Source organism: Dermacentor silvarum, chromosome 5 (assembly GCF_013339745.2).
Source record: "Dermacentor silvarum isolate Dsil-2018 chromosome 5, BIME_Dsil_1.4, whole genome shotgun sequence".
NCBI classification, from domain to species: Eukaryota; Metazoa; Arthropoda; class Arachnida; order Ixodida; family Ixodidae; genus Dermacentor; species Dermacentor silvarum.
In genome coordinates this window covers 69,560,731-69,586,477 of record NC_051158.1, presented here as the reverse complement: position 1 = coordinate 69,586,477, position 25,747 = coordinate 69,560,731, and the positions used below count along the sequence as shown (strand labels likewise).

The window sequence follows — 25,747 nt, the reverse complement described above, 5'->3', positions numbered from 1 at the left end:
GGCAATAATGTGTGTTGCTATATTAATTCAGTGCGAATTGCATTCACGTCGGTAGCCATCATGAGGTGGCTTCTGGTGGAATTGTTTTCCCTCGCTGGCTGTCGAGTTAGTATGATCGGGGAACGCGTGTGTCGTAGTTCAGACTCTACCTAGCACCGGAGAAATAATAAAGGATCGGTATGATGTTCGTATCTAACTTCTATCACGCAAACATGGGTCTCTCTTATGTACCATACTCAGTGCCGCATAGCTGAGTTTGCATAAAAGTGGCTAATATGGATATCGCACAAGCGGTGAAGTGGATGCCGTTTCTACAGACTGCTAAATGCATATGTAACGTTATACCAAACCCCATGATATGCACGCCGTCTTCCTTAAGGCGCTCATAATCTCTCACTGGGCAATCTCTCGCTGGGCGGGTTCGGGCTGTTCATGGGGGTGTATTGCAAGTTTTCTTAAAGGATGATGAAGCGCAAATACCTTGCGGAACCAATGAACTTTAATACTCTGTGTACTCATCATTATGGTTGCGTAGAGCACGAAGATGGTTTTCGCGTGCCTTAACTTTTGCTCTCTTGGCAAAATACTTTATTCAAATTTTCGATATAAATGACGCACGTAGCAAATTTCGCTGACATTTAACTCCGACCTCTCCAAATACCGCCAAAAGCAGCTTACATTTCCTTCTAAGTTCACATTAGAGGAGTGCTTGCGTTCGTGCTGCTCAATCTGTCATAAATATTCACAGTTACTGCAGGAGCTGACGTCAACCCTAACGGGTGGATGCACGCACGAACATTTTTTTTCTGCATTAACAACCCAGAGTAATCCATATTTGCTAGTCATATTTCAGGTTATATTTGCATACAATTTTGTTTCTTAAGTAATAGCAGGCAGGGCGCACCGGTTCATTTCAGATGTCGTCACAGGGCTAGATCTATATAAGCATTCTACTGAGTTGCTAGGCCAGCAGAAAACCAGTAACATAGTCTGCCGTAAAAATTATACGAAATACAGGGCACGCAGTCGAAGATATTACAGTGCATTATATGCATATTTCTACGTTACGATAGGGTTATCAGTATTCGGTAAGTAAATTTTAAGGCATATGCGAATATTTCACATCGCATCCTTTCATTTGCGCACAAATGGACAAATGTCGTAAAACTGGTGCTGAACCAGTTAAGCAGGCTGACAAGGCAGACCAAGTATGCCAAGTGCGCGCGTGCGTTGCAGCCAGGTGTTTGCGATTTTATGCAGCCTAATGTTCTTGCGCAGTGTGCTACAATGCTCGCCCACAGACTTCTCCGGAGTTGGTTTAGGTGCTGCTGCATGTGGAGCAACATAGCCAAATTGGCCGTTCGCACTAATATGGTGTAGGGACCAACTTATCCCACAAGTAACGAATGCGTGGTATCGTCTAAGTATGGTGCAGTAGCTCTTCCACTAGCAGTGAAGGCGCACTAATTATAAACGACTGGAAGAACTCTTTCATAATTATTTCATAATTTAATGAAACATTTTACTCATTCATTTAGTCAGAAGCCCACATCGTCCAGTTGCTCATAATGACAAGAATTACAGCATGAAAACAAAACGCACAGTTGTTACTTCCACATTCAACTAAAGCATAACTCTTCAAAGTAAAATATATTTACGGCAACAGCCACAACACTCGAATTCCACTGATTCAATTCGAAATTTGTAAGAGCGAATAGAATCAGTGGTTCACTGGATTACCGCGAGCACTCGCGCTCGCTTCACTGGGGGAAGAAGTGCTGGCACTGGGGAGGGTGCGTGCTACAACATCATCATCTTCATCGGCGTGTATTTTTGTCCACTACAGGAGTAAGGCCTCTCCCTGTGACCTCTATTTACCCCTGTCTTGCACTATCTGATCCCAACTTGGGCCTGCAAATTTGCTAAATCATCACCCCACCCATTTTTCTCCCGTCCTCGACTGAGCTTTCCTTCTCTTGGTATCCATTGTGTAACTCTAACAGCCCACCTGTTATCCATCCTACGCATTACATGGTCTGCCCAACTCTATTTTATCGTATCCAGTTTAATAAGTTTTTTAAATACATGGTGGATCCTTAAGAACAAACGCTTCTCCGGTGCGGCCTTCCCGCAAGCTGCCTTCAGAGTACAATGGTTAGATTACGTGCAGAGACGTACGCCATACCCGCATACCTTACCGTCATCACATAAGCTAGTTGGGATCCTACGCAAACAGGATGGAGAATCTACGGGTTGTATATGACTTCGATGGCAATCGGTGCCAGTGTCGCGGAGTGTTTGTTTTTCTAACGAATGCGGTGCCGAGAAGGGTTTGTGGGTGTTAAGTGCGTTATTGATAAAAGGTTACAGTACAATGTACGTAAAACGCACCAGCATTGGCATTGAAGCAAAAGAATCAAAAAACATTATGAGGCCTAATCAACTAAAGTTTACAGTCAGTGTTTAATAATGCAAGAGCAAAAAAGCTTGAACGTTTATCCTCTGGTGGCGCTTGCGGTAGAATCATCACCATCATCATCATCAGCCTATCTTTATGTCCACTGCAGGACGAAGGCCTCTCCCTGCGACCTCCATTTACCCATGTCTTGCGCTAACTGATTCCAACTTGCGCCTGCAAATTTCCTAACTTCATCACCCCACATACTTTTCTGCCGTCTTCGACTGCGCTTCCCTTTCTTGGTACCCATTCTGCAACTCTAATGGTCCCCCATTTATCCATCCTACGCAGAACATGGCCTGCCCAGCTCCATTTTCTCCTCTTAATGTCAACTAGAATATCGGCTATCCCCGTTTGCTGTCTGATCCACACCGCTCTCTTCCTGTCTCTTAACGTTAGGCCTAACGTGTTTCGTTCCATCGCTCTTTGCGCGGCCCTTAACTGGTTCTCGAGCTTTTTTGTTAACCTCCAAGTTTTTGCCTCGTATGTTAGCACCGGTAGCATGCAATGATTGTACACTTTTCTTTTCAAATACAGTGGTAAGCTCCCAGTCAGGATTTGCCGATGCCTGCCGTATACGTGCATGCATGTTCCAAAGCAAAGGTTCTGTGTTGCCGCTCCTTTACCGATTATGAGTGCATTGCGCCTCCAAAACTAAGCAGTTCGTATGTACTTTAAGGTTGTGTGCGCTGGAAGACAGCGCGCATTGAGCCGCCGGCCTTCTGTGCGCTCCCTCGCACGCTCGTCTCGCACTCACAGAAGATCTCGGGACATCCAACACACGGCGCGGGCCGGGTAGGCCCGCTGGGCTGGACCACGTAGACTGTGCACGCACCACTTGACACTGGACAGCCAGCCGTGCCGATGGTGGTTGGGACATGTGCTTTGAGTGTCTGTACAGTTGCGATAGCGATAAAGAGTAGATGTATAATCGCCCTTCGGCAGGCGATATCAAGTGAGTTAGCATTAGCAGAACTGTGGCATCAGCTATAGTAGCGACAAAACGCGGATTATTTATATGCCGCTTGTTTGAACGCAATAGTGTTAAGGGCCCCATGTCACCGAAAATTCGGTGTCGCCGGCGCGGTCCGTATGAGAAAATTATTCCGAACCACGCACCCCCACCCCCACAGGCCCTCTACTTCATGCATACTCGTTACGGAACTAATTAATTTTCTCAGAGTTATATGTGTCAGAAAATTCGCAAAGTACGACTTGCACACAATCTACAGACATCATATAGCACAGAACTTTATTTTGAATATACGAGCAAACATAATTCTGTGACGTGGAAACTCACAAACCCCTTTTCCACCTGTAGTTCGAGGTCTGTCTTAGTGGCCGCATTTCTACCAATCACAGAACGGCGCGCGCTCTGTGCTTGCTACCAAGTATAGCGCGGGGCCGCGGCATCTGCGGCAGCGGATGATCCTGCGTGTGGGTTAAGAAAAAGAAAAGAAGGAACCAGAACGCTCGCCTTCGTGCATAGCGTACGCCGCGACCATTTCCCGGTAAGCATTACGGCTACATAAGCTGCAGTTGCGGGGAGGTGAGAAGAAGTCAGGGATTTTTTAATGCTATTGCGCTCCACTCTTAAATGCGAAGCTTAAGCGCCCTCCAAAATGTTTCTTATGACGGCCCCTGAATATTGCCAGTGGGTTTCCACAAAAATAAGACATTTTTTTCAACCACCAGTGGACATCAAATGTTATCGATAATTGGTCAATGAGTCAGCACAATTTAAGTATTTTGCATATGATTATTGTTTGTAAAGGACTTGTTTACTTGCAGAATAGAAGTCAGTGAATACTTAAACAATATGCACATCCAATGCATATCTTGGACTCTATGTGAAACGAAGGTTTGTGCATTGGTTAATAAAATGCTCGAAATCTGCCAAATTCATTCCTTGGTCTTTGGTGTAATCGAAACTGGCCCACCTGCATTTTCTCTCACGCACCCGTTCTACGCTATGTGACACCCACGGCGATCGTTTCAAGCAGGTATTTCGCAATCGTACGATAGAAGTATACGTGCGATTGCAACCGGTGCAGCAATCGATTCGTTTTCCACATTAGGCAGGTTAATCTTGCTGATGTGAAAACACGCTTATTACGTGAAAATTTGAGAGTTTTGGCAACATGAGCAGGTGTATAGGATGCTACCTTCAACAGCTATTCGATGACTTGGTTGTACACAAGAAATTTTAATCCTGTCCTGTCAACCGAAGATAGGCTGACTCGTTTTAACCATTGGATTTTGAACCGTCGGCTCGTTGAACTATTGAACTGTCAACAACGAAAGAAGTTAATGCAGCCATAGCACCAGGCTGCTGTGCTGGGGCAACGATGTTCGATGCAGGCTCCGGGCTATTCGAAAAGACAGCAGCACCCAGTCATGGTGTGGAACGTGCGTGGGTGGTTCGCAAAGCAGTATTCGCTTTGAAGCATTTGGCTAAAGACGCTCAGGCTCGCAACTGTGCCTGGAAATACGGTATACCAGCGTGAACTTAATTTCTCTTCCAGATAGTAGTAATAGACAACAAACGAGGCTTGCTTTCTGGAATCTCATTTATCTCTCCCACACTCCTACTTTTTCGAATATTGAAGCTTTTAACGAGCTTCCAACGCCGCGCGCAAGAAAGCTGCTACAGCAGTGCATAAGTCTAACAAAGAAGCAAAGAAAGGATCGCTTGAAATATAAATGAAACGATTGCGAGCACTGAGGACGAGTAATATTTAAGGTTTGAGTCAAATGAGTAACAAGGAATTACTACATCCAAACGATATGTCTCAATTTTTTTTAAAGAGGATAGTTTTTCATGGGCTACCTAAACGCGAAAAACTTTGTCTCTCACTCGATTCAACCGTCCAGCCAAAACCAAGCATGAGGAGAGGATGTGCAGAGAAAGAAAGAAAGAGAGACAGACAGAGAGCGAGAGTAATAAATAAATAAGACGAACTTGTTTCGCGAGGCGGGATTCGAGCCCGGGTACTCACGGTCCCAAGGCCAGCGTCATAAGCACTAGGCTATACACCCACACTTGAAGAACATGCATATATGGGAATCATATTATTGCGTTGTACCAAAGTTGCTATGGGCCAGAGAACGAGAAAATGAGAGTGAAAGAGAGACGGATATTTAAAGAAAGAGAGAAAGAAAGAAACACAGATACAGAGAAAGAGAGAGACAGAAAGAATGGAAAAATGAAACGCTGCAGATGAAAAAATCAACGCGTTAGAAATGGTGTCGAAGAGACGCTACGCGTTAAAAACAAGCCGACTGAAACCGCGGCTCTGTAGCCGGCTTTAAGCCAACAGTAATAAAAGGTCCAAACATATGGCGCGAGAGCAGGGCGAACGCGGGGAAATTTGAATTCAATTCAGCAAAACCTTTATTGCGTGCATCATACGAGGAGTGAGAGGGAAGGGGAAGAGCGTGAGAGGTGGGAGGGTGGAGAAGAGAGGGTGTTACTTATCAAGGGTTACAGAACAGTATCGTATTTCGACGTTATTTCCAACGAAGCAAGAAGATATGGGGCCAATTTTTAGTTTGAGAGAATATCCTTTCCCTGTTTGCTTGTTCGCAATTGTTGAAACTCTTGTATTCCGCCCTACCATGATAACGTCTCCAGCAGCTGAAGTCTGGCACATAGGCGAACTAGGTCGTCCGATTCCGGCTCTGTAGCAGCCATTATAATTTGGTGTATTCAATGGATAAACAAAACTGCACTTCTACGAATTCCATCCACATAAACATTTCAGCGTGGTACTCTGTTTTCTTGTGTTGAGAGCTCTGGTTTTGATTGCGAATTCTGGCAACCGGAACGGTTTTTCGAGGTCGTAACATTCAAACCCATCGCGATGAACTTTGGCTCTGGTTGCAATTACCTTTGCCCTACAGATTAAGTTGCATATTTACTACATGATTGTTGAGATACGTTGGCTGCTGTAATAAATTTATTAGATAATATATATATAGTGGTCATATGAGGGGGGCGATTTGGGGGGTACAAACTTTTTGAAAAAGATCTATCTACTAACTTGCTTAAGACACAATTAGGTGAGAATAACACACAAAACCGAAATGGGAATAAAACACAGGCTCACAACGAATTATTAGACGCGTATTTCAAATAAACCTACATGAATAAATCTATTCGTTAACACTTCGTTCCATTTTCCAGAGACTTTATAGAGCGGACGCCACGAGAATGGGAAGAACATAAGATGCATGATTTATCGAGAAACTGCTGTGAAGTTACGTTTGTTTAGTTCTGTTGCAATCAAACAAAATTCTAAGTGTAAGAGTTCTTTACAGGATTGGTTGATGTTCATGCTTAGAAGAAAATTACGACTTCAATTATGTCGCCTTAGGCTTCGAATCTCCATGAAGTTTCTGCTTTGGTAGAACTTTGTCTTCAATGTTTACGCTGTGAACTGCACAATTATTGAGTGCAAGCACCGAATATCTTTACTTGAGAGGCTTCTGCACTTATTGACTGAGAGTAGTTCTCTGAAACTGCAATTATTGTTTCAAATCCTCTTCCAATTATTCACCACGAAAAACATCACCTTTTGTTCCGTCTATTAATAATAAAGTTAGGGTACGAACATTACGACAGATTTTCTTTCAAAACATGGCAAAATTTTCTTAGGTGTAGAGTGAGCTGCCTTTAGCAACATTCAAGCGGCCGGTATTCTTCATTTCTTTCTGGCTCATTATCTATACATTTTATGCGATTCTTGCCGCACATACCTCCTCGAATGTTGCGCGAGTTGCTGCCAAGAAATGTAGTGACCTCTTTTCCTCACGCCTTTCAATATTCCGAGCAAAATGAAGCTCATTCACTGGTTTAATCACTACTCTTTTAAGTGCAAGTACTGAGTGAAATATCGTGAGCGGCATGTAAGCGGCGAATAATTTTAATTTCAAGTAGTTTCTTGCTTTAAGCAACTATGTGTGGCAAATGAGATGTCAGTTTTGTAATATTTGCACGAGCGGGCAAGCATGATTGTATTGAATAATTCCCAGTTTATTGCATTAATTCAAGCAAGTGAACTATTTGGAACTATTAGAATTATTTGAACTACTAGAAGTTGAGTTATTTGTTACCGCTAAACGTAGACGAAGCCTGCAGTTTCCGTTCGTTTCAATTTCATACAATATTTTGTATACAGTGGTGCCACAGCGCATTACTGATAACATGTAATGTCCTCCACTGCAAGCCATTTTGAAGCTCCAATAAAAGAAATGATTCAGAACAGTCATTTTTTGGCAGCAGTAACAGGAAATTACCAAAAGGCAATGATTACGTTGGTATTCGCGCCTTTATATATATATATATATATGTGAAATTGTATTTTCTTCCTATTTTTTGGTTATATTTGTGATCTGTCAGACTTCTTCCGATTCATTTCAGCACATCTCATCCTTTGCCTATTTCGGAAGATATATCATATAAACTAACACTGCTTTTCCAACTGTACTGACAAAGATTGCGCAAAATTTTGCAAGAATGGGGAGGTAAGCATACCTTTTAATTACAGTGGAGACTTCCCTAAATTAAGGCCATTTTCAAGAAAAAAAACGTCTGGGGGAGGATAAGAATACGCATTTTAGTCTATCTGAAACCGCACAATATTATTTTCATACTAGGCTGTTGAACAACGTGTAAAAAAATTGAAAACTTTTAACAGAAAAGTTTCAACAAATAGGGGTATCACGCAAGCAATCACAACCTAAATTCGGCTGTTTTGCACACATTCAGGAGAAACACTTATCTGTGCAATGAGTGAAAACTACCAAGATCTGAGGAGTCCCGTGAGTGTAATGTAAAGTCAACCAAAACGACATTTTCTTTTGATTTGAATAAGCCTTCCTATACAATCAAACATCCGCTTTCCATTTTTTTAAAAGAAATGCACGGTCTTGTTCGTAAAAAATATTTGCACTAAGTTTCATTAAAAATTATTCTCTATAAGAGAGTTATTTTTGTTAGCGTATGAAAAATATGGAAGAAATGGTTCATAGAAAATCAACAACTGAGATTTGAGAAAATGGCAGTGCTCATTAAATATTCATTGGAATAAAATTCTCAGCCAGTTACGACTTGATCCTTGGGTTATCTAATCTTGTCCACGAGTCTGTCCACGAAGTATTAGCTTCTTTAAGTTGTTTTGCGGCAACTGAACTGTAACGAGAGGTCACGACATTTAGTTGGTTAGTGAAATGTGAGACATTTGATTGCGATAGCAATTATACGGACACTCCAAGCGGATTTCCGCCATCGGCATCGCTGTCATGGAGGCCATCGACGTTGCCGTCGCCATGAGGTTCCGTATAAAGTCCAAGGGGGATAAAATCGTCGCCGCACGCCACATGCTGTTTCTGTGTTTGAAATCATGCGAGGGACGAGCGCTTTCATGGAGAGCGAACGCACCGCGGAGAGCAAACTAGACGTCTTCCGTCGTGCGAAAGGCCGTGAGGATATTGGAGGGAGGGAGGGAGGAAGGGAGGGAGTGGAGGCAATGTTTAGCTGCGGCACCTAATGCACATCTTGCGACCGGGCGCAAGGGGAACTACCGACTCAATCGCCCACGCGAACGGAGGAAAGCGCGAAGGCAGCGCAGGAGTGAGGGGGTGCGGCTTCAACTCGGCCAACAACTACGTACTTCTACTTTGCACGGCTGCGGACTGTCGCGCGCACCGTATCTTGAAAGCGATCTCCACACGGATATGCGCCATGGTTTCGCCGCTCAGTTTCCGTTGAAGCGGTAAGCCACACGAACTTTTACTCGCTGCTGCTGCCATGCTTGCTCACGCCCGCAATTTGACAGTTGTTGTCTGCCATCATCGAGTGTGATCTGTCCATGTGTGCCTGCGCGCTGAAATATGCTTGTTAATTCAGTTAGTAAGCAAACGTGTCCAAGTTTATGCAGCCGATAAAACTACTATCCATACTCCGTATAGCTCTCTACTAATTTGCTATCACGATTGAAGCATCACCTTACGGGTGAAACTGCGACTTTTTTATAGTGTAAAGGCAAGGCCGTCATCGAGTGTGATCAATTCATGTGTGCTTGTGCGCGCTGACAACATTCTTGTTAATTCAGTTAGTAAGCGAATGTGTACAAGTTCACGCAGCCGATAAAACTATTATCCATACTCCGTAGAGTTCTCTTCTACTTTGCTATCACTATATTGAAGCATCGCCTTTTGGGCGAAACTGCGACATTTTTACTGGATAAAAGCAAGGTTTTATTCGAATGGATTTTATGAAATGGATGACATTGCTGAAATTGCAAAGAGCGTCCTATACGGTAAATGTCATAGTCGGAAGGCTCACACAGGAGTCTCTCATTACCCTTTGGGAATTCATACTGCTGAATCGCACATTAATGCCAAGAAAACGTTTGTCAGGAAGCCAGGATCAATGATTTTTTTCCTTCCAATGCTCAGCTTCATTCCAGAATACTGCAGCCGCCATCCACAGTAGTGAGTAAGCGTTAATTCACTTATTAAGTGCAAGTAATTTCCCCAATGTTGTCTCTGGTGTAGTTGCTTGTTGGCTTCTCATGACAGGATTAATAAGAGAACGTGCAAGTTTACACTCAGTCATGAAAAGCATAGGTTCAGCGAAACTGTCGATCCTCAATCTTTATTGGCTGCTACTGGTAGGTCTTAACTTGATTTAACTTAACTACGCATGTAGGAAGGTATTCTCGAGCGATCATTTTCGGAGGTACCTTGCCTTTCGCAACATTTCAAGTGACTCGTTTCGTTCCATTCATAGCGCTCGTTCCGCGTTCTTCGTCGTCCTTGCGTCGTTTTAGTTCTATGAATCCCAGTTAAAATTACAATGACCTACCAACACGCCCAAACTTCTTCCCTGCTGAAGTGACTAGCGCTGGACGCGTCGGCGCCTACAAGTGACAGCATTCATGGCATGCCAAAAACGCCGACCGGCTAACCAAGGTTGGCACAGTGCCGAGACAACACCACCTGGAAGAGAAAAATCAAGGTGGTGTGGGCCAACAACGCTGTTGCTTGCCGATGCCGAACGCGTTGGTGACATTTCGCGTGACTAGTGCAGGACGTTTCGGCGCCTACGAGCGACAGCGTTCCTGGGATGCCACAAACGCACGCAGGCTAACCAAGGTTGGCACAGTGCCAAGAACGCTGTTGCTTGCCGACGCTGAACGCGTTGGAGGCTAGCCGCTCGATATCAATTGGCCAGCTTCGCTGTGTCTTGAGCTTTGCGCAGCCTAGTGGAACCTTTCGCCTTTTTTTTCTCCTGGCTCAGCGCGCCGCGGAGAGGAGAGAGGCGGGGATCGGGAAGGGAGGGAGCTGGCGAAGAGGAGACCGCATGCGCGTGCACCGCCCCGCCCTTATCCGCCCTCCTGGTCGCCATGGCTACGGCGCGGCAGTTGCTTGGTAGGAACCACAAATTACGGCTGCCTTAAACACCTTCGCTGTTAAAAATCGGGCCCCTCGGCTCCCTTTATGCTCGTTGATTACATAACGAGGGTCTCGAATCCGGTATCATTGATGTCTTCAGGTAGCATGTGTGCATTTATTGACGAGTTATCTTCACCCAAAAAGATCACGTACTCGAGACGCCTGCGGCACAATGAATGTTTCACATCCGACACCAAAGTTTATGCGTAGTGGCGCTGGCTAACACTGCCAGTGTTAGTTCTAGCAGTAAAAACATAAATACCCCAGAAAGTGGACGGGAAAACGGCGCCACGGAAGCTAAATTGGTAAGAGCATCGGCCGCGTAATTCGAAGACGTGGGATCGTTCCCCACCTGTTGTAAGTTCTTTTTTCATCCATGTCCACTTCTGTTAATTTATCATTTCTTTATTTCCCTTAGTAAGTACAAGTAATTTCCCCTATGTTGTCCTTGGTGTCGTTTGCTGGCTTCTTATGATATGTCATGACGTGTGGTATGTAATAAATGTATGTGAGGCTGTAGTATTTGTTCTGACACTCCCAGCAATCCCAGAGGTTCTGGCACTGGGTTTTATGTCAGGTCAAAAGGAGACGCCAATGCTTGGTTTGCAAGCCTGGGTGAATTCAAACTAAGTGCAGACGTCCCTTAGCATCAGTGGAAGATATCAGTTTCCATGGAAATGCAACTTCCTCCACCGTAGTAAAGTGAAGAATGAAGAAGCAGACACAAGAATGAGTGTGTTCAGGGGTTAAGAATGATTGGTCAATATTTGTATGAGAAGTTATAGAAGTAATGACAGCATATGAAATGTTTTGGAGGAAGACAATAAAATTTTCCCGCAAGCTAATATAGGCGTGCGGATTTCATTCACAATACTAGTTTTACGTTTAGTTTCATTGAGCCTTGGGAACCTAAACTTGAGCGATTATGTTAAAAATGTCAACCTTCCTTTGTTGAAAGAAAACGCTGCAGTTCTTTTAGCCTATTTGCTAAAAAATGCATTCTTCACATCGCTACGGTGTCATCGTTATAAGTTAATAGATTTATCGGTATTACTTAAGCTCTTCTTTAATATTTGAACATTAAAGCATTCAGCTTCACTTGCATTAAAAGGGCCATGAAATACTTTCTGATCATATTAACAAAATGTTGGCGATCTGCAAACGAGGCTTTTGCGAAGGTATGAGCCAAATAATACCACACTGCATGCAGCACAGAACTTACGGTCTCATGCCAAAAATACTGAAAGATTGCTTCCTCTGTTCTTCGCAATACCGTCAGCAGCTGCGTCGCAAGCAGCTAAGCTGCCAACCGATCGCTACTGGTGGATTGTGTGATCGCGAGCACATTCTCAGTAACGAAATAATTGGTCACTTTAGTTAAATAAATAAAAAATACGCGTGCCTGCGATCTGAAAAAGTCCAAAAGGTAGATTACCTTGCACTTCCGGTCCACGCTTGACATTGCGCATAGCTACGTGTATACTGCACGTGGCCTACAAAATTGCCCCGGTGTGCAGCGTTGCTCACATACCCCCGCCATCATGGAGTGCCGCCACGAGCGCTTTCGCCGGCAAAACGCTCTGTAACCGCGTGCTCTGATTGGTTCCGGTAGCTGACATAGCTATACTATCGTTGAAGAGAAAAGTGTACAATCATTGTATTCTACCGGTGCTAACATATGGAGCAGAAACGTTGAGGTAAACAAAGAAGATCGAGAACTCGTTAAGGATTGCACAAAGCGCGATGGAATGGAAAATGCTAGGTCTAACGTTAAGAGACAGGAAAAGAGCGATGTGGATCAGAGAACAATGTGGGATAGCCGATATTCTAATTGACATTAAGAGAAAAAGATGGAGCTGGACAGTTCATGTAATGCGTGAGATGCAATGTGTAGTTCATGTAATCGGTGGACCATTAGAGTTACAGAATGGGTACCAAGAAAAGAGAACAGCAGTCGAGGACGGCAGAAAATTAGGTGGGGTGTTGAAGTTATGAGAGTTGCAGGCGCAACTTCGAATCAGCTAGCGCGAAACAGGGCCAATAGGAGATCGCAGGGAGAGGCCTTCGTCCTGCAGCGGACATAAATATAGGCTGATGATGACAATGATGACGATAAGATTGCTCTTTGCACGTCGCTTGCTGTGGTTGAGAGGGAAAGTGTGAGAGGGGGAGCCGAGAAGTGTGATGGCTTGATGTGCACCGTCGTCCGGCGTGCTGAATGTTGCAGGTCCTGTGATCAAAAGCGCCCAATGGCCACAGTAAGGGAAGCATGTCTCCTCCTCTACCCCAGCCATGTATGCTAGTGGCTCTCCGCGCGGCTGAGCGAATACGCGGTCTATGGCCATATCTTGGAGGTAATCTACGACGTGTGCAAAGGCCGTGCGAGCTCCGATGGCTGACTGTTTCACGTGTCCTCTATTCCAGCCAGGACTGGAAGATGCATTTTTCTTAGATATTGTCTTCACGTACTTTTCGGGTATCTTTTATATCTATCAACATAAGTTTAGCGACACGTGTATCACTATCAGTATTTTCGATACCTCATGCGAAGCATGGTGTACTTTAACAGACAATATACAGCTATGGCGAAAGAGTCCCTGACGGCAGTTGAAGTTCATTCTAAGCGTTCCGCGCGGTAGCTGTGCCAATCATCAGGCAATTGCTGTTGAAGTGCGCAAGGTAAGAATCCCTTCGATGAATGTACCGGGCTTGAATCACCAGCTTCGTTGTATGCATTATTTTTAAAGCGAAGTCCTGTAGTATCCTGCCAGTGAAGTACGCCTTTTCTACGGAATAGGCAATTTTCCGCCTGGTGTGATCGTACGGGGGAGCATGGTGGAGCTTAATGGGGAATTTGGTATTCATTGAAGTATCTCACGATACAAATCAGAAGTACTGCATCGGACATGATTTATTCGACTGTAACTTGTATCTGTCTCTCAAATAGTTATGGCCTCCGTATCTTCTATCTCTATCATTATATATCTTCAAAGTATATTTGCCCTGCCCTGCTTTCCGCGTGCTAGTGTCAGAGGTTCCGTAACCTCATGTGCCACACACACGTTGAAACAAGGGGCTGCTCGATGTGATCACTCCCCAAGGCTGGCGTTCTTCATTACGTGAGCGTTGTGACAGGAAGTGTTCATGGTCATGGAGTGATATCTGTTGAGGCCTGCCTGTGTGAGCGCAGCACCATGGTTGTTAATTTTATTAAAATTAGAATGCTTGGGGCAATTTATAGGGCCGATGAAAGTACTAAGCTCACTTCGTGTAGTTGTATAATCAATTTATATTGCTATCACTCCTTCGCCGTGCAGGCGAAACTGCTACATTTTTATACACAGGTTGAATATTTTGATAGGCCCGGTGTCCAGTATCGAAGATGCACATTCTCAGTTAGATATGACGTAAGTGATGTACAGTTGCTTTTTCAAAGACGTTGAAATCATTAAGAAGCTGAGCCTGCACACATATCCCTGCATAGAGCTATCCTTAGAATTGATCTCATCAAAATGCAGAAATCATTAGAGGTGGCTATTTGTGGTGATAAAGGTATTTGTAGGACGTAATGATTTCATGTGAAAAGTTATTAAGTGAGTACTGAAGTCAAATTCTGACAAAACTGTCAAGCGGGCTAGTTAGTTGATTTGCATCTTGAAAACATCCTGAGCGCAACGATAGACACTACACGAAAGAAGCAACAGCACAAGGCACTTGGTCTGCTGTTTCCTTTGTACACAGTCTACAATCGCGCTTAAAGAGTTTTCAAGCTGGAAGTCAAGCTGATAGCTGACGCGCGATCCTCATCGCCTCGAATTCGGCAATCAATAATCACATAAAACAATGTGCACACCAACGGATATTGTTAACAGGAGCTGTTTGAAGGACCATGGAGTCAGATTCATGAAAAATTTCTCAGAGCACAACACAGTTGTCTAAGTAAAAACAAAGTGCTTGACGAATTTCTGTAAGCCATTATTGTAAATAAAGCAGCAACGGAACTTTGAGGCACTACTGTTGGCACTTGGCGGCTTTCTGACAAAATGTCCTGTCAGAGATTCCTTCGCCCACAAGTAGGTGGCGGTACCAGTACAGAAGTTTATGTATTCTCATAAATTTACCTATTCGGGCCTAGATAGTGGTACGGGTTTTTGGGACACGAACCTAAAGGGCGAAAGAAATGGGGCAGGAAATGACCCCGTGCACCTAGTCAAAGAATGCTACGCAATAAAACACGGGGCAAGATACGATATTAAGACAACGGGTATTCAGTTGTCATAACGCTACATACCGAACACGGTAGGTTTAATAATTGCAACTTGCACCATATTTTTAGGTCTTTTAACAGCGAAGTTGTCTAAGCCAGCCGTAATTAGTGGTGCGTATCAAGAAACTACCAAGAAAGAAAATAAAATAAGCTTGCTTGCCTAGGCGGTTTTCGAACCTGCGTACCCCCGGTCTCAAAGCGACCGTCGAAACCACTAGGCTATACAGCCTTTAACAGAAATTTGTCGCAGTTTCACCCGAAAGGCGAAGCAGCAATTGCGATGAAAAATTAGTAGAGAGCTATACGGAGTAAGGATAGTAGTTTTATCAGCTGTATAAACTTGGACATGCAGCAGCACCACCAACGCGCAGAACTGTTGTCGACGCCGTCGGCGTTTTGCCCGCGTTCGGACCGAACGCGCGCGGCGTTTTTATATAAATACTTATTTGGTGCCGCAGCTAAACCTAGCCTCCCCACTTTCCCTCCCATCCCCCGACGGCCTTTCGCGCGACGGAAAAAGTTGCGTTTGCTTTCTATATATAGAAAGGAGGTAAGAGACGCTTAATTCTGCAGCCCTTCAGGGAGCACGGCGCAGAACGCGCGTTTGCACTCCGACGTGCGTTCGCTCCCTCTGAAAGCGCGCGTCCCTCGCGCCCTTTTACTCGCACATACAGCGGCCGGATCGCTGCGATGATTTCATCGCCGTTGACGTCATACGGAACCTCCCGTGGACGGCGATGGTGACGCCGACGGCAGAAATGTGCTTTGGAGTGTCCATATAATTGCTATCGCAATAAAAAAGTGGTCGCAGTTTCACCTGAAAGGCGAAGCATCAATTGCGATAGCAAACTTGTAGAGAGCTATACGGAGTAATGATATTAGCTTTATCAGCTGTATAAACTTGGACATGCAGCAGCATCGGCAACACGCAGAACTGTTGTCGACGCCATCGGCGTTTTGCCCGCGTTCGCTCAAAATGCGTGCGGCGTTGGTGACTGTTGCCGGAGCCTGTGATATAAATAGGCACTTGATGATGATGATGATGATGATAAGTGGTTCTTGAGGGAAAGGGAAAGGTTGGCGCTATCTTCTGCAGCCCTTGAGGGAGCACGGCTCAGCGCCAAATAGGCACTTGGTGCCGCAGCTAAACGTCGCCTCCCTTCCCTCCCCTTCCCCCATGGCTTCTCGCGCGTCGGAAGAAGGTGCGTTTGCTCTACATATATGGTGATTGTAAAGGAGAAAAGAGACGCCTACTTCTGCAGCCCTTAAGCGAGCACGGCGCGGAACGCGCGTTTGTTCTCCGCCGTGCGTTCACTCCCCGTGAAAGACGTGCCCCTCGCGCCCTTTCACTCGCACATACAGCGTTCGGCGCGCGGCGACGATTTCTTCTCCAAATGACGTCATACGGAACCTCACGGCGACGGCGACGGCGACGGCTACGGCGACGGCGACGCCGACGGCAGAAATCTGCTTTTGAGTGTCCATATAATTGCTATCGCAATAAAATGGGCTACACAGCCACGCCTGCAGAGCACGCATTTATGCGAACCATGTTATTGCGTTCGAGCGTCGTCGTCTTTGTCCACAGCTGGCGCGTTCGTACAGTCGTGCTCTGAGAGTTGAAGAGGCTTTGCGCGCTATGAGAGTGAGAGAGAGAGAGAGACGCGTTCACAGAGTGGGTCTCCTGAAACGCGGTGTCGGCATTGGAACGCGGCATCGGTTTTGCAAGCTGCGCTATGCAATGCGCAGTGACGGCCGTAAGTCCGAGACACGTGAAAAAAATTATCATCATCATGAGTAATAAGATGAAAAGTTTGCGCGCACATCCGGAAAATGCTGGGCTACGATCGCCCAGCTTCGCTGTTTCAAGCGTTGCGCGGCCGAGTGCAAGGTTAGCTCCCGTTGTCGGCGACATTATAGTGACCTTGAGCCGAAAGCCAGAACCTTAATCCGAGCACTCAAATGAGAGCATCCTGGCATTCAAGACGAGAACATACTGGCAAGTTGCGAGAGCAAAACGAGATCATCCGGGCAACCAGTCAAAACTTAGTAAAATGCGGCAAGGTCGATTCACATAGGGCGCGAAGCTTCGGGCGAAAAGCGGTTCAGACCGAATTGTCACCGACATCAGCAAGGGTGGTTATGGGAGCAGCGATTGAAGCGCGACTATGTTTGGAGGGAACAAACATAGCGAAAGAAAAAAAAGCGTTTTATAAATAAAGAGAGACACAGTTAGATTCATTCAACGAAAATGAAGTTTCTAATCAATTTTATATACGCATGGCGAGAAAAGAAGAGACGATTTCGTTTTACTTGGTCATTATTAACAAGTACCTTTTTTTCAGCGCCCACCGTAAGAGTACCCATGGATAGCGGCGGGCGTTCACGCCGCTATCACATGCAATGCAATGCAGCTCTTGAAGTGTGCAGGAAGGCGCCCTCGTAAAGTTCACCTGTTACAATACGCCCCCCTCACATGTTGTGTTGTTTTGCTTGCCGACGTTTATCTAAATTTGGTGACGCGGGTAGTTTCATTCTTTCTTAACCTGTTCAGGCCAAAGCACTAAGTTGCGACCGCCAGATAATTGTTTAATTGAGTTGTTTTCGTGCGACAGCGCTGGTCGACGGGCTCGGCGTCCGACGAAAGGACGGGCACTCTACGCCCAAAGCGTTCGGTAGCCTCCAAAGAAAGTATGTTCTGTGTAGGGATGCGATTTCGACACCCGTAAGACTGACCTTTTCCTGCATCGCTTTCCGTGCTGAAAGCTCGGAACGCCCATGAAGTCGTATGGCGGGGCATTTGAATATGCAGCTGTAATGGCAGGCCTCCGAAAACAAATTTCGCGCCTTTGAGAACAAAGTGACGTCACTTCTGTTTTTAACGGATATAACGTCACATTATTTTTTCTTCCGCCGGAAGTGTTCCCTCCTCACACAGATGGCGCTAAGCCCCATGAACCACCGATGAACCGCCATGTTTTGAACGTATGGGCTTCTATGGAAGCTTCGCTACCAGGTTTATCGACCTTGAATGCGGTCTCTGGCCCCCAACACTTTTTACAGAACCGCTTTGCATGCGCTAGTTAACCTCCAAACAAGTTACAAAAAATACTGCTTCTGAGTTCTTCCTAATATTTCTTCACAATATCACTCAAGCGGGAACTTCTGGTAGCTGAAGTTTTATTTGTCATTTCTAATAGCGACGTTCAAAAGGCAGATACAGGGGACCCAAGGCCACACATTTGCAGCCGACCACTTCGATGCGAAACGAAGAAAAAAAGTCACAGGCCTGCGCGGCACACGCAGAACAGTCACAGCGTAAGCTGGTTGAGCGGCGCAAGAGTAGCTCCAATTAGGCACCACGCACAAGGTCTTCGCGGCAAAGCGTCTTAGGTTTGATTTTGACGAGAACGCTCTGAACTGTCCGCACGGCATCGACGGTGAGCTGCAGCTTCTAATGCTCTCTGCACAGCTGTCTGCTGAGCCCCATGATACCTGGCTGTAGCCGCGCACGTAGCTCTACGATTCGCTTCTTCAGCAGCGGTTCGTACCTTGCGAAGCGACGCCATAACGTGTACCGAAGAGGTACCCAGAATACCTGGCGCACATCTAACATCGGGTTAGCGTTGATTTCGCGCCTCGTCTGAATCGCATCTCGTCGCACGCAATGCGATGTGGTTGCAGGCACGTTAACTAGATGGCGCCACCATACTGGCGGAGGCTCGGGTCGTCTGCGCCTGCCTATGCGCGCAGGCGCAGAGGCGCAGGGCGCGTATTGACCCTTTTCGCGGAGCAGTTTGTTTTAGAGAAACGAGATGGCGCTTACTGCGGCGCGCCATACCTCTCCTTAGCGACCACGCACGAATACGAAACCATCACCGCTTCTACCTTGCTTCTGTGCGATCAGCTGTCGGAAATGCTACTGAGTTTTCGCTAACGAACTGTGCTCTATTCACTCTGGCTTGAATCCTGTGAATTGAAGACGTATACAGTAGTTGGCTGGAAAAAGAGTGACTGGCATATTAAGGAATATAATGAATATGTGGGGCCAAGTTCGCGGACCGCTGCTGCAATTGTCTGTACGTGTTTCCGGCACTTCGAGACGTACGGCTCTCCTCGAGGATACACAAATTCGCTCATCCGCCTGCGTTGTATTACTAACCTTCAAAGAAAGGGCTTCAGCCCCGGTACGTCGACAAGAGTGAGTACTGCTCTTTAAACAATGATATAGGGAGTAGCGCCGCCTCCTGTCATAGTAGGTTTCGCGCACAGTATTTACGCACACCTACCTCAACCAGCACGTAAACTTACATCCACTCGTTCGCCAACGTGTCAAGAATAAGTGAATGGGCGCACACTTGAATATATGCGCACTATATACGCACAATAAGTGACGATACTACATCGATAGCCCACGAATGGCCGAAGCTTAATTTTTCGTGAAGGTCCGCAAGAGTAAGCGAGTTACTCGCCACAATACGCATTTGCTACAAGGTATTGCAATGTGCAGAACAGCTGCGTTTCAAGCCTTGTGCGCAGCAAGAACAAATCTATCGGAACTGAGCACACCCGCGAGCGATTAGGCAGAAAATAATCAGATAGTGGCCGCACAAAAGTACTTCACTGTGTCACAAAATGACAAGCCGCTGCTTCAAAATATTTGCCAAATAAAGTACAAAGAGCAAAACACACTAATCCTGATTCAATTCATGAGCGGAATGTTTGGATAGCTAGAAATACATATTTAGCCCCGCTTTTAGAACATGCACAATATACGTTGCTTGCGCCGTTTGAACATAGGTTAATCAGCTCCGAAAGCGCTTTTTGCATGTCCTTTGAAGCTGTGATCAAAGCTTCGTGTCGTTCACCCAGTAACCGTTTACGATATCTCCCAAAACAGAGGTTTTCTAAGCCGCGCCGGCGTCATGCACTTCCATTGTAAACAAGGAGGTAACGGAGGCAGTTGAGGCAAGCAATGGACGCGTCACCACGTGATCAAACATGGCAGCGCCCACGGGATCGCCGCGAAAGGGGTCAATAAAGGGAATTTTTCTTCTGCGTGGTACCAAGCGCTTGTGTGCCTCAGTGGTAAAGTATCCGACTCCCACGCAGCGAGCCTGGGTTCGATCCCGGTGGAAAGCCGGTACTTTTTTCTCACATTTCCGGCGATAGCGGCTACGGGGCGGCGGCGGCGTCATCGCGACCAGAAACGGCTATTGGAATGAGCCCCTAACAGCTTACGCTGTAAAAGTGGCGGCGTAGGCTGAGCGCGTTGGACTGTTGCTAGAAGAAACGCGGTTGAAGGCGGCGGCACCACAGGCAGCAAAATACGCCATATGGTAGCCATTTCATGCTAACATCTACTCTCAATTACGAGAGAGTCGGTGCAATTTTTTTTTCGTTGAACAGCTTGGCTAACGGTAGCTAGGACACAAGGCAGATATAAAGCATTTTGTCTTGATCACTGTCTGACTGCACATGTGTGCGCAGAAACTGCTTACACTGTTATGATAGGGTGGAATGCATCTTAGTTTCAATCCACGTGAACGTACAACCACACACCACCCAGACTCTGAAAACATATGCGGCAAGGAACACCTCAAAGGGAATATCACAACTATACGATACATTCTTTCTAACTTGTACATGTTTCTGACAGTACTCAGAATACAAATTTCAACTCCAGCTATGAATAACACGCCCCAAAACAACAACAAAAAGAAATACAAAGCCGCAGTGGTGCAGAATAAACCCGAATTGGTTTGGTTCTTCTACAAAAACCGGTTCGATCAATATAGTCCGTAAACATAGGTTGATCTGCGCATCACCTCTCTGCAATGGTTTAACGAGAAGCTTCAACAGGAGCTCTCAAGTACTCATAAGGGGCAAGTGTGCGTGTTTTTAGGTTCAGGTAGTGTCACAGTTGCAGTAGCCCAGGTACGGTTATCGAGGACATCGCAGCTCTTTCCTTCCCCTGAAGTATGTTGCAGGAGGATTCATAGCCCCAATTTTGGTGCTGCAGTGGAAGTAGATTGATCATGGCCGTATGCAGGCACACGCAAGTAAAGAAAATGCAAATAGTTTTTTGGTATTTATTTGTGCCTCTATGGATGGCAGTGCAGCTCCCTGTTAAAGTGTCTTATTTTTGCTACTCGCCTGATTGTCCATCCTGGCGCACTCTTAGTGATAATGTTTGAGGATAAGTCAAACAAATTGCACGCAGTTATCGCACTTATGTCCTTTTCATGATCAGGATCTCCTGTAAGTAGCTGACCCAGATGAGCCTGCTCTGACATGGATTCTCGAGGGTGACTGGCAATCATAAATTTATGTAATCTTGCCATGCTACTGAAGATTACTTTTGTCAGCTGCATAATACTATTCCAGTCTACTCTTAAACTTTCTCAGATACTGTCCTGAATAATTTGTTGCACTTCATCGCCAGCGTTCGTATACAACACAATGTCATCTGCAAAGCATACGATGCTCAAATATTCGACATTCATTATGGTTTCTCATCCTTACTTGTCTAAAAAAGTGAATACTTCTTCTAAGTCTGTAGTGAACAGTATTGAAGAGAATGTGTCTCCTTGCTTCCCACGTCTTTTCATCGCTATTTCCCGCTTTCCTTGTAAAGGAATAATATGGATGCGGCTGTGGAGTCTTTATAGATATATTTGTTAAGATATTTACTTACTCTTCCTGCACTCATTTATTACCGAATGCCTCCTTGACTGCTGACCTCTCTACTGAGCCACATGTCTCTTCGTAATCTATCAAATCCATTAGATAGGCTCGTTGCACTCCTCTAATATTTCTATAACCTGATTAACGATATGAAATAAGTCATCGTGATCATGAGGTCATCTCACTTTTATTATGAGAGAGAAATTTACATCAAAATAAAAATGGCGTGGAGCGCAAGCGTCACTCATTACCCAGTTAAGCCCTTTTCACATGGTGCAATTTTTCACATGGTGCAATTTTTCGCAGCTACGATTTCCGCAGATGCGAAATTTGCAATCCCGTTTCACATGGATCTACGGCAGCTGCGTTTTTCGCATACTCGTTAAGCATTCTGACTGGCCATGACGTATTAGCGAGCCGCCTCCTATTGGTCGTCTGTTTCCACCACTACAGTGGCTACCACCGCATCTGCGTTTTTCGCAGAGAAGCTCAGCACGCCGAACATCGAAAAAACGCACGCACGAAGGGTCCGGCGGCCTATTTTCCGCAGCTGGACCAGTGGACATATAGACCAGTGGACCATTAGATTTGCAAAATGGCTGCCAAGGCATGGCAACAGCAGTTGAGGATGATTAAAAATAAGGTGGTGTGATGAAATCACGACATTTGCCGACAAATATTCTAATCTAGATAGCGCAATTTCGGGGTGTTTGGAGATTGCTAGGACATGAAAATCGAGGACGTGGACAGTGGTGAAATAATAACATGTCACCTTGCAACGCGTCGTCTACAGATTGTAACGAGCATAAAAGAAGCAGTTGGAAAGAAGAGGAGGACGAAGTGCTTCTAGGCCTGATTGCGCGGTCACCATCATCCATCTCCTGTAAATAAAGTCATTTCTGCTCCGTAACCGTATAATTGCGCTACGACTTGCTCAGACAACGGCTTGCATATGCGACGACATTTTCGGCGTTGTTGTGACGTTGTACAAGTACCGCTCCTATTCCGATTCCACTAGCATCGGTGTGCACTTCAGTCGGGAAAGATGGCTCGAAGTGACGCAAGAGGGGTGCTGACGTTAGTGTAAAGTTCACTTGCGAGAATGATGCGTCACACTCCGGTGTCCATGTGAAGGCTACATCCTGTCGTAGAATACATGTCAACGGGTGAACAATATCGGCAAATCGGGGTACAAAACGACGAAAATAGGAACATAGACCAATGAAGGAGCGAAGTTCTCGTGCTGTCTGTGGTGGTTTGAAGGAGCTGACTGCTTCAATCTTACGGGGATCGGCTCTGACGCCATCCTTGTCGACTAGATGTCCCAGAACAAATGTTTGATGCTCACCAAACCGACACTTTTTGAGTTTAAAACTAGTCAAGCTGTCTCGATGCAACTCAGAACAAGACTCAAGCGGGCGTTATGTTCTTCCAACGTGCGGCCGAAGATTACAACATGATCCAAGTAACACATGCATATCTCCCACTTTAGGCCACGTAATATTGTATCCATGAATCTTTCAGAGGTGGCGGGAGCATTACAGAGGCCAAAAGGCATAACATTAAATTCGAATAAGCCATCCGGGGTCACGAATGCGGTCTTTTCCTTGTCTTTAGGTTTCATAGGTATTTGCCAATACCCCGATCGTAGATCAAGCGTCGAAAAATAAGAAGCAGCGTGTAAGCAATCGATGACGTCGTCGATTCGCGGTAGTGGGTAGACATCCTTCTTCGCCACAGCGTTTAGGCGTCTGTAATCTACGCAGAATCTCCAGGAGCCATCTTTCTTCCGGACGAGGATTACTGGAGCTGCCCATGGGCTGGACGACTCTTGAACAACACCTTTTTTCATCATTTCCTTAACTTGCTCTGCGATAACCTTGCGCTCGGAGGATGACACGCGTTAGGGCTTCTGGCGAATGGGGTGTGCTGAGCCGGTATCTATTCTGTGGCGAGCTCGTGATGATGGTAAATCAAGTGGCGCATCTCCGTGAGTAAAATGAAAAGCAGGAACATGTCGGGACAGGACTTGTACCAGTGCTTGACGCTCAGATGTGCAGAAAGCCTTGCTGATCATACTGAGAATCACCTCTTCAGAAGGGCGATAAACGCATGGAGATTAAGCAGGAGCGGGCTCTGCTGTGAGTACTGCTATTGAGCTGCATGAAGCTTCGTCGAAAAGGGCAATTTTCATGCCTCGAGGCAGAACTACTGGCGTGGCGGAACAATTCAGCGCCCACAACGTTGCGACTCCTGTCGTCATGCACACGACAGAGCAAGGCACGAGTATACATTTTTTAGCACAGTTAATGCTGATGGGCCTAATCACGAGATCAACGCAAGGAGCGTCAACAGTAGTTGCACAAACACGAACGGGCGTTAGGCACCATGAGGGGGCAAGCACCTCATCAAGCATACTGAGTGTATTCCTTTCTTCGTCACACGAGCTTTGTTCAGAAAGCGCGGGTAAAAGCACCTCGTTCACATGAATTTAACCATTTCCACAGTCCACAGAAGCGCGCAGTGTTGAAGAAAATCTATGCCGAGAATTACATCGTGCGAACAGCGGGCAAGGACTAAAAACTCCAACACAAACACTTTCCCAGCCAACGTAACACTTACAGCTCAAACACCGAGGGGGTGGAGCCACTCGCCGCCCACTCCACAAAAGGTAACGGCATCGTCCTATGAAAACATAACTTTGTGGCCAAGGCGGTTCTTGACAGCGAGGCTCATAACAGACACATTCGCACCAGTATCAACTAAAGCAATGGTCGGCAATCCGTTAACTAGCACGTTCATTTTGTTTTTGATCATCACCGCAGGCAGAGGTATTTCATCCAAAGACCGTCTGGCGACCTCACCTCCATCGGCCGCGGATGCTAGTTTCCCGGCGGGGGCGAAAATGCACGGCACCGAGGGGACGGAGAACGACGAGGACGGTTAGTTGGTGGTGTCAGGCAGCGGTCAGACGCTGGCGAATCGCTGCGTCTGATCTCGCGCGAGGAACGGTCCGTGGGAAGTGAAGTGGTCCATGGGTCATGCGATGTACGGGTTCCAGGTGGCGAAAACATCGGCGGTGTCCTTCGTGACTGACGGCGTTGGCGACAGTAACGAGCTATGTGTCCCGTGGAACCGCAGCTGTAGCACACGGGAGGGTCACGGTTCACTGTATACTCTTCAAAACCAATGTTTGCTCTCTGTGGGCGGTAAGCGAGTTCGATCTCTTTTGGGTAACTCACCTCCGGTGTTCGCTGGGATCGGTTGTACGCCGATCCACCGAAACAACGCCGAAAATGTCGTCGCATATGCCAGCCGTTGTCTGAGCAAGTCGGAGCGCAATTATACGGTCACGGAGCAGGAATGCCTGTCAGCTGTTTTCGCTGTGCAGAAATGATTTTATTTACAGGAGATGGATGATGGTGACCGCGCAATCAGGCCTAGAAGCACTTCGTCCTCCTCTTCTTTCCAACTGCTTCTTTTATGCTCGTTACAATATTATATAGGCATGAAAAATCACATTTTCTCCGAAATTATAACTAGTAATTCTCGAATACTTAGTTCTTGCCATTTATGACTCTATCATAGTGGTGCATGAACGGTGCGGTAGTTGTAGTTTCACTATCCACAAGAAAAGTGTGAGTGGGTCATATATCTCGCTGGCTACGCTAATCAGAGCTAATTTCTGCATTGAGCACGCGATTTTCTTTTTCAACAGTGTATTATGTGCTTTAAATGTATAAATTCTTTAATTGTATGATATTTTTCTTTCAGGCAAAATCAGTGCATGCAGCACGTATACGCAGCATCTGTTCTTCTGGGGCTACTCGTATTTCATATTGGCCTCGTTTCACCTGGTCATAGTCGGAAAAAAG

At 45.9% G+C, this 25,747-nt stretch overlaps 1 long non-coding RNA gene across 1 annotated transcript; it reads left to right on the top strand.

The window, feature by feature from the left end:
• The first annotated feature begins 977 nt into the window (after positions 1-977).
• LOC125945845 (uncharacterized) lies at positions 978-25,747 on the top strand. The gene is made up of 3 exons (XR_007467156.1): positions 978-1,088; positions 7,881-7,984; positions 25,647-25,747. It is a non-coding gene; the product is annotated as an uncharacterized LOC125945845 (long non-coding RNA).